This window comes from Maylandia zebra, linkage group LG2 (genome assembly GCF_041146795.1).
Source record: "Maylandia zebra isolate NMK-2024a linkage group LG2, Mzebra_GT3a, whole genome shotgun sequence".
In the NCBI taxonomy this organism is placed as follows: Eukaryota; Metazoa; Chordata; class Actinopteri; order Cichliformes; family Cichlidae; genus Maylandia; species Maylandia zebra.
Window position 1 is genome coordinate 5,995,607 of NC_135168.1, and position 9,118 is coordinate 6,004,724.

At 41.5% G+C, this 9,118-nt stretch overlaps 1 long non-coding RNA gene across 1 annotated transcript; it reads right to left on the reverse strand.

Annotated features, from left to right (window-relative positions):
* Nucleotides 1-404: 404 nt before the first annotated feature.
* LOC143420521 (uncharacterized) lies at nt 405-8,726 on the reverse strand. The gene is made up of 4 exons (XR_013100356.1): nt 8,616-8,726; nt 6,234-6,339; nt 2,583-3,431; nt 405-2,257 (listed from the first exon to the last, which is right to left on the reverse strand). It is a non-coding gene; the product is annotated as an uncharacterized LOC143420521 (long non-coding RNA).
* Between the last annotated feature and the right edge of the window lie 392 nt (nt 8,727-9,118).

The following is a 9,118-nucleotide window of genomic DNA, read 5'->3' on the forward strand; positions in this document are numbered from 1 at the left end:
GCTTAGCTGTAGCATTTGTAGCTGAGGGCTTCAGCTTCCGGGTAACATGGAAATGACGTCATTCACGTAGATTACTGATTGGCAGCGCTAACTCGAAATTTCGAGTTGCTTTTCTCAAAATTTTGAGTTAATATGTCGAAATTTCGAGAAAATAACTCGAAATTTCGAGTTATGGATCCTTTTTTTTTTTTTTTAGTGGCGGAAACGGGCTTCCATACCATTCAGCCTCTGTGTTTACACTCTGCCTACACAGATGTTGGACATGAGACGACACAGGAAAAGGATTTTTGATGTGAGGTTTTTATTGAGATTTTATTTCTTTTTTTTTCTGATTTGAAGTATTTATTAATGGAATAATAATTTCTTTTCAAATACTGATTTATAAATATTTTTTTTCTTTTCAATTAAATTACTAGATAATAAATTACTTTTGTATTGAATAAATAAAATAACTTAAAAATGAATTTGTAAATTAATATTTTATCGCACAATTCATTGTTTAAGCAAAGAACTTTTTATTTCGATGCGCTGGATCTTCTGGTCCTCTGCACATAAGTGGATTTCCATTTAGACTTTATATAGACAACAACTCAAAGTGCTTTACAACAAGTCACATTCACCCATACGATCATCTAGTGCTGTACTTTAAACACTTTAAACACAAACACGGATACTGTGGGGAGAGGCCACAGAGGCACAGGGAGAAAACTCACACAGAAATCCAACAATTAAAGATGAACCTTCTCGATGTAACACTACCATCCTGCAAGATGACCTGGTCCTGGGCCATCTTAATAAGCATGCTGTGCACAGTAGTTTCATATTCCTGCCAGAACAAACACCAGACAGTTTGTACACAAGGCTCAGATTCTCGCTTTGCCAGATACAGACAATAGTTTAAGATCCTAATGTCTCTGCACAGCTCTGTATGTACTGAAATATCCAACCTCAGATATTTCCTGCTCACTCTCTGCACCGCCTTAGACAACAAGTAGTTCATGCTATACATAGCATTGACTTTTCATTCCAGCCATGTGCACTCATCAGGGCATCAGTGCTGCCGTAGTAACCACACTAACACTTCCTTGCACCTGTTGAAATGGCCTCAGTATGATCGTGCCCTGAACAAACTCACCTTTAACATCCCACACACGGACTAAATGTGTGCGTGTCAATAACACGTGACAGGAGAACATGCTGGTTGTCTGTCATGGGGCTGAAAAGAAAAATAGTATTTCTTTCAGGTGGTTTCAGAAAAACAGAAACATCAAACATCTCCAAGACTCTCTTTGAAAGAACTAAAAACCTTTGTTCTCATGGTCCAATCATGAGTGAACTCCCCGATGAAGCCTTGTGTGCTAAAACATGTCAGAGTTTTAAAGGTTAAACATGAGTTTCCAAAACGTTTTGCTGGAGAACAATGAACTATTTGACTGAGTTTCAATCATTTACAGACGAGCAAAACCAGGACAGAGAAAAAAGGACAAAACTGACTCAGTAAAACAACAGAAAAGAAGATCCCATGTAGATCTGTATTATGTAGAAGTTCAGCCCAGCAACCAGTTCAGTTCAACACAAGTTTAAATGATTCTATCTGAACTCTGTGGAGCCTGATCTCAAGCTTTTTGAGTCTGACACAGAAACCAGAGGATCTTTCTGTGTCTTCAGATTCACTGTGATCCAGTGATGGGAGTGATTTCAGCCCTGAGTGATCGCGCTGATGTTTGCACAGAGCAGACAATGAGGTGAATGTTTGGGCACATTGGTAACAGTGAAACAGTTTATTAGTAACGTGGGATCGTTTGTGTGCAGAGTATGATCTGAGATTCCTGAAGCTCTTGTCACACTGGTCACAGCTGTAGTTTCCTTCCATGTGTCCACGTTCATGAATGTTACGATGACCTGACTGTGAGAAGCTTCTCTCACAGTGTCTGCACTTGTGTGGTTTCTCTCCTGTGTGGACTCGTTTGTGTAATTTAAGCTGACTTGCAGTGGTGAAGGATGACCCACACTGATCACAGAGGTGCTTTTTAACCCCACTGTGAATCAGTTCATGTCGTTTTAAGCGATGTGATGTGGTGAAGCTTCTCCCACATTCTTTGCAGTATTTCAGTTTGTCTCCAGTGTGTCTACGTTGATGTACTTTTAGGGTCTTTTGCCGACTGAAAGTTTTTCCACAGAGGTCACAATGAAAGTCTTTCCCACCACCACAGTGATGACAGGGTTGAGAACTGGATCCATCTGTGTCGCTCTGCTTCTAAACAAAGACACAAAGACCGTGTAAGTCAGTCCTTCAACATTTGTATCCTGAACGTCGCCTGAAATAAAGAGCATCTCTGCAGACGTCCAACTACATTTGACTGTTTCCGTTAACACACTCAGTTTACTGGGCTGCAATAACTACAATACTACCACCATAATACTACAGTAATACTAAAATCATAACTGAAAGGAAAATCTGAATAATCACTCAGAGCTGCTTTTCCATGCAGTAGAATTGCTAACATGCTAACACAGTTTAATGAGCAGAGTTGTTCCAAACAGTCAGGCTAAAATGACAAGATAACAATATAAATACATACCTCACAGTAGCTGCACTTGTTGAGTCTCTTTCTGGTGTGGATCTGTTGGTGTTGTCTCAGGTCATGTGGAGATTTAAAAGTCTTCTCACACAGGTCACATCGATAAGGTCTCTCCTCAGTGTGGGTAAACATGTGTCGTTGTAACTGTGCGTCTGTTGTAAACTGTTTGCCACACTGTTCACAGCAGTACACATCATGTCTGGTGTGAATGCGTAGGTGTATATTTCGTCTCCCTCTCCGGCTGAAAGTTTTTCCACAGATGTCACAGCTGTATGCCTTAATTCCAGAGTGGGTAACTAGATGCCTCTGTAAGCTGCTACTGTGAGTAAAAGCTCTGCCACACTGATCACAGCTGTACGCTTTAACTCCACTGTGGATGAGTTGGTGTTGTTTTAGGGAAACCTTCCAGGAAAAAGACTTTCCACACAAGTCACAGCTGAACGGTCTCTCTCCAGTGTGGATGAGCTGATGCTGTTTTAGTGAAGCCTTCTCAGTAAAACCCTTCCCACACTCGTCACAGCTGTATGGCTTAATTCCAGAGTGGGTAACTAGATGCCTCTGTAAGCTTCTACTGTGAGTAAAAGCTCTGCCACATTGATCACAGCTGTACGCTTTAACTCCACTGTGGATGAGTTGGTGTTGTTTTAGGGAAACCTTCCAGGAAAAAGACTTTCCACACAAGTCACAGCTGAACGGTCTCTCTCCAGTGTGGATGACCTGATGCTGTTTTAGTTTAGCCCTCACAGTAAAACCCTTCCCACACTCGTCACAGGTGTGTTTTTTCTCTCCCTTTCTTCTGTGAGGTTTGTCGGCCTCCTGAGAGCGCTGACTTCTGGCTCCATGTTGGTCCTGCAGTGACAGAGATACAAACAGAGGCAGTGAGTGAAATGCAGTCGTGGAACAAACTCAACCTTCAAACTCCATTAACACTAGTTTTAAACCTGAAGGTGGAGCGTGGCACCAAACACCTTAAAGGTCTCTTATCCCCACCTGCTGGTAGTTCTAACACATTACATCCAACCTGCTGTTAAAGATAATTCATGACTGTTCAAACACTAAAATCATGCACACACACACACACACACACACACACACACACACACACACACACACACACACACACACACATTATTTTATAATTTAGATTATTTTGTTGTTTCCTATTACATATTTCTATAATTTGTATAGATTTATACAGAATTATTCAGTGATAATAAATCCTATGTTTGTTTATTCTAAAGGAACCCCGTTAGCTTCCACAACAGATGTTGCTCGTCTTCCGTCAAATACTCACATAAAATATTACACAATAAAGTGGATTCAAGATATCCACATAATTTCACTCTTACATCCACAGTGAGGTTTCACAATTGTTCAAATATAAGCAATCAATAATAATAATAATAATATCAATAACATTGAGGCACATTACACAAATTTCAAAAACAAATCATGTCTTACAATATTTACAACAACTAAAAGCTCTGTAAATCGGCTTTTTAGTGTTCATTGAAGTTTTGAATAATTCTCTAATTTTTTAAGGCAACTTATTCCACTTAAAAGTTGCTCTAAATGTAACAGTTTTACAAAACGTTACTTTTAACTCGAGCATTTACTAAATTGCAGTTTGTTGAAAACTGTGTAATATGATGATGTATTTCATCTGGATACTGCAGCTGAGCAGAATAAATGTGGTGTGTTTAACAGAATTGCTTTCTTTAGAACTACAAGTAAGCCATAGAATATTTTAGCCTGTACAGGAAGCCAAGAAAGGTTATTATGCATTTTATCAATATTAGTATAGTATGAACATCTTCACACATCTGGACGCCTTTTCTCTGGACTAACTGAAGTCTGTTAAGATCTGTCTTATTAGCTGCTGACCAAATGATTGAACAATACTCCAGATGAGACATTACTAGTGCATTAATGACATCTTTCATAATGAAGAAGTGATACACAAAGAGCATTTCATAGCCATAGCTATGCCTTGTCAGCAGAGTTATGTGACATTAGTGATGTTTGTACTTTCAGCGTTAACTTGGTTTTAAAGCCTTTAAAATATACGCCGTTCAATAGTCGACCTTAATCTGACAGAGAATGTGATGTTTTGTGGATAATTAAAGTCAGTCATATATCCACAAACACAACAAGCTGAAAGTCAGTGATGCTGCTCGGTTTGCAGCCCTGAACATCACGGCACAAGCAGGATTCACTGCACTGTTAATGTTAGCTGTGTTATATTGCTGCCTCTGTTCGGTGGTGTCGAGCCAAACGCACTTTAACGTGTGTTTGAACGAGCTGACGGTTCACTCGTTAAGCTGAAAGAAAGATGCTTTAATCACAGCAGTCACACATGTGTCCACTGCACCATCTGGAACTCTTCTTGTTTACACTCGTAATAACACAAACACTAAATCCTGCTTCTCTGGTGCTGTTGTGTAGCAGTGTGTACACCTGAGACTGTCACCTGTCTGTCTGTCCTGCACTCTCTCTCTGTTTCTTTCTCTCTGATTGTGGAATAAAAGTATGAACATGTGTTTATAAGTTACACTTGTGTTTGAATCCTGCAGCTTATCACACATTTGATTTCCATGTGTGACGACTGCAAGTGTCCAGAGTGAGGACAGACTGAGGGAGACACTGCTGCACATCATCTGTGAGGCTTTGCAGCCCTGATGATCCACCAGGACAAACTCAGCAGTGTGTGAGGAAGAGGAGGAGGAAGAGCCAGCAGCACAGAAATGAAGCCCAACAATCATGTTTCACAGTCCTGTGGTCTCAGCCTCAGATACTCATCAAATCACACAGAGCTCATGTAGAAACAAATGAACTAAATATGTTCTCCTTCATTTCTGTCAAACAAAGCTGTATGAAACGTTTCCAGCTGTTAGTATCATGGTTGCTAGGCAACCTGGGCAGCGCGACGGAGGCTAGACGTCCCATTTCACGAGCCTACAAGCCTCGCACTTCGGCCTTAGCGGTCTTTGAGTACGCGGCCCTTGAGGACTTTAAAGCTGCAGAACCTGAATCGGGATACAGCCATGATGATCTCCAGCCTCGTGCTCGCCAACATTCTCACCTGAGTTAAGAAGACGATCACTGAAATGGTCTCAGCAGGTCCTTTGATGACAGCAATGAAATGCAGTGGTAAGGCTTTTTGGGGATTAAGTTCGTTTTCATGGCAAAGAAGGACGATGCAGTTCATCTGATCACTCCTCATAACATTCTGGAGTGCAGGCAAAATGCTATTATAAAAACTTAAGCAGCAACTTCTCCAGGTTCCAATATTTATGCAATTCTCAAACGTTTTGGCCACGACTGTATAACCTCTTCTGAAGTTTAGTGGATATTATACATGGTTATGCTCAGGATGTGTCGGCCAGTTTCCACTGGAAACGCCTTTTGGTTAAACTGTCAGCGAGGAATTTGCATTTGCACTGTTACATTTTTATATAACTTTAATGCACATAAACAACAGCTGCTTGTTTCAGTGAAAATACATTGATGGGTTTTTAATAAAGTTGTGCAGCTGTAAAGTACTTTGTCTGGTGTCAATTCTATCGTCAGCTACATCGTTATGGCAAATGTTCAAATGTATATGGTGATAAATATCTTTGGTCATATGGTCCTGCTCTGTCTGTCTGTCACCTTCTGTGTTGAGCTCATTGTTTCCTCTGTAGTGGCTGAGCTGAGTCCAAGTAGCTGAAAATGTTCCTCTGCTGCTCCGTCAGACTCTCCTCCTCCTGCTGATCAGCTGGGACACAAAACAGATCTTTGTTAGGCTCCACGCTGCACTGAAGAGTCAAAGTGTCTCATATGTTCATCTGACAAGTAAAAGAACACATTTTTGTTTCCCGAGGTGGGCAACTTGTTGGAAACAAACACAAAAGGTTTGAGCACTGATACCTGCCATTGCTGCCATTGAAAGATGCAACGCCAGCAATGTGGATTGTCAAGACTCAAACCAATCATCAAGCAAAGACAACAGGGATCATTTGTTTCTCTTTATTTAGCATTCACAGCATTTGTAGTTGCCTTCTGTGCAGGGGAAGTCCACGCACACTGTGTGGTACCGCCATCCGCAGAAGGTGCATTCAACCTCTGTAAGAGAAACGAGATTGTCTGAGACTGAAATGATATTCACTAAAGAAGTGGTGATTTGTAAAAGTTCACATTTTGATCCGGGACGTACTCTGCATGAAAACAAGCGCTCACTCTTCCTGCTCAACAAATGATAAGGGCGGAGCCTTATACCATGTGATACAGAAGCTGTGCCGTGTGATGCTAAAATTAGCAGGGAAAAAACAACGGAGAGCACGTCAGGGATGACGAGAAAGTGACAGGAGAAAATCCGTCCCGGTCAACCACCCAAACATCAATAACGGGAACCTTATACAGCACTTCCCTATACACGTCGAACTCCCGCAGGCACAAAGACATCACGGAGGCTATCACTTATCACCTGACCAAAGATATGGCTCCATCAACACTGTGCAAAACGAGGGATTTAGGAAAACGATCAACACCCTAGACAAACGCTACACAGTGCCGTCCAGCAACTATTTTTCTATTGTTGCACTACCTGCTCTGTACACGCAGCGTCGAGCAACGGTGGAGACGGAATTTCAAGCAGGACAACATTTTGCTGCAACAACAAAACGTGAGACATTTGTTGTTTTATGTTTATTTATTGTTATGAGAGAATCATGATCTCAATTCTAAGCCAAAAAATCGTGATTCTCATTTTATGCAAAATCGTGCAGCCCTAACATTAACACAAAACTATTGTTTCACCAGAGAAACACACATGAAGAGAGAGAGAGAGACAATAACAGCTACCAAACAGTCGTCATAATTCGTCACACAATGAGAAAAGGACAAATCAACAAGTAACAATGACTAATTAATATTAAAATCTGTAACATAATGTATTGTTTGGAGTTTAGTCTGATTGGTTCAGGATGACCTGCCATTATCCAATCACACGTCTACTTACCTGCATCTTTTCTCTTTTTTCTAACCTGAGCACCTGATGGCTTTGAACTTTTGTTGTCCATCTTCCATTGGTTTGAATTTTGCGCTCCAGTACAAACACAAATCCCCCAACCCGAGGATCAGCACAATTAACCTAACAGACCTACACCTTAGTTCACAGATTCACTTTGTCTAAGGTTGATTTCTGGGATTTCACACAACCCAGGATTCAGATCGTGAATCCATGATGGGCTTGGATTTACATCATTATAAATGAAATGTGCTCTACTTGGAAGCAGCCGGCCCCGCCCCTTTTGACGGGTTGTGTGAGACTTTAAATCATCAAACTGTAAATTATAAATTTAAATTGTTATTGATCCTTTACCCCGAGTCCTAAAGTGTAGATTTCTTTTCTTACTCTTCTTATATTTATTGTTTGTTTACTTGCACCGCTGTAACTGCAGCCTCGTCGTCTCGTCTCTCTATATGCTGGACTGTCTGTAGTGGAGATGACAATAAAGTTTACTTTGACTTCAGCAGCGCGCAGGCGCACCGAGGGCTCTCGCGCTCACTTTATAGAATTCAGAAAAAACATCGGTGCAGATTATAAGTCTGTATCATAATATCTGTTTGTTGTGTTGTTTTTATTTTGTTTTGTGAGTTGGTTATTAGATGCCGCTCCAGCCAGCCAGAGACTCCCCGCCGCCCCGCCCTCTCCTCCCTGTGCCGCCAGCAGCAGGCGCACCTCGCAAACGGAGGGCGCCCTTACTCCCAGCAAATGGCTGATAGAAAACCGATCGGTGCCTACGAATTTCCCAATATGCGCTGGCATGACGTCGGGGAAGCATGGGTACGACCGATTATTTTATTTTTTTTCTTGCCCGTGATGCCCCCCCACCACGATGCATTCTATTGGTTTGCACACTTACACACACCCAGCTGTGGTTTCCTGTTTTGCTGGACTCTGGAGAGCCCCGCCTTTAACGCTCTTCTCTCACAGAGAGCAACAGAAAACTTGGAAAAACTCCAGATTGACTGAACTCAGTTCAAAGTTACCTTGACACCTTTAGATGTGAGACGTAGTGATGGTCCGCTTGAAGCTGACGCTCCGGTGCGTGTGTCAGAAAGATCAACGCGCTGCTTCAGAAGCACCGTGTCGAGGCTTGATTCGTTTGGCCAGAGTCACGTGATCAGTGACGTCTGAAGCTTCGTTTAGAACGTACCTTTTTTTAAATCGAACTTTATTGAAACACAATGAGTATACAACATACAAACAGATGAAGTTTACAAAAGAACAGAACATGAACATACAGAACCAGGAGTAAAAAAATTATGATATGAGTAGGCGAAAAAAATCAACATATTGTAACGTGCAGTGGAGATGAAGCCAGCCGCGGAGGTGTGCAGGTGGATAGCGAATGAGCAACAGCTTCTGACTTTCCAAAAAGTACTCATTTATTTACAATATCAAAAATAAAAGTGCTACCTCTACCACACATTACTAAAGAGCACACTAGTCCGCGTACACACGGGAGCATCCATTACAGGAGGAGTGCGAA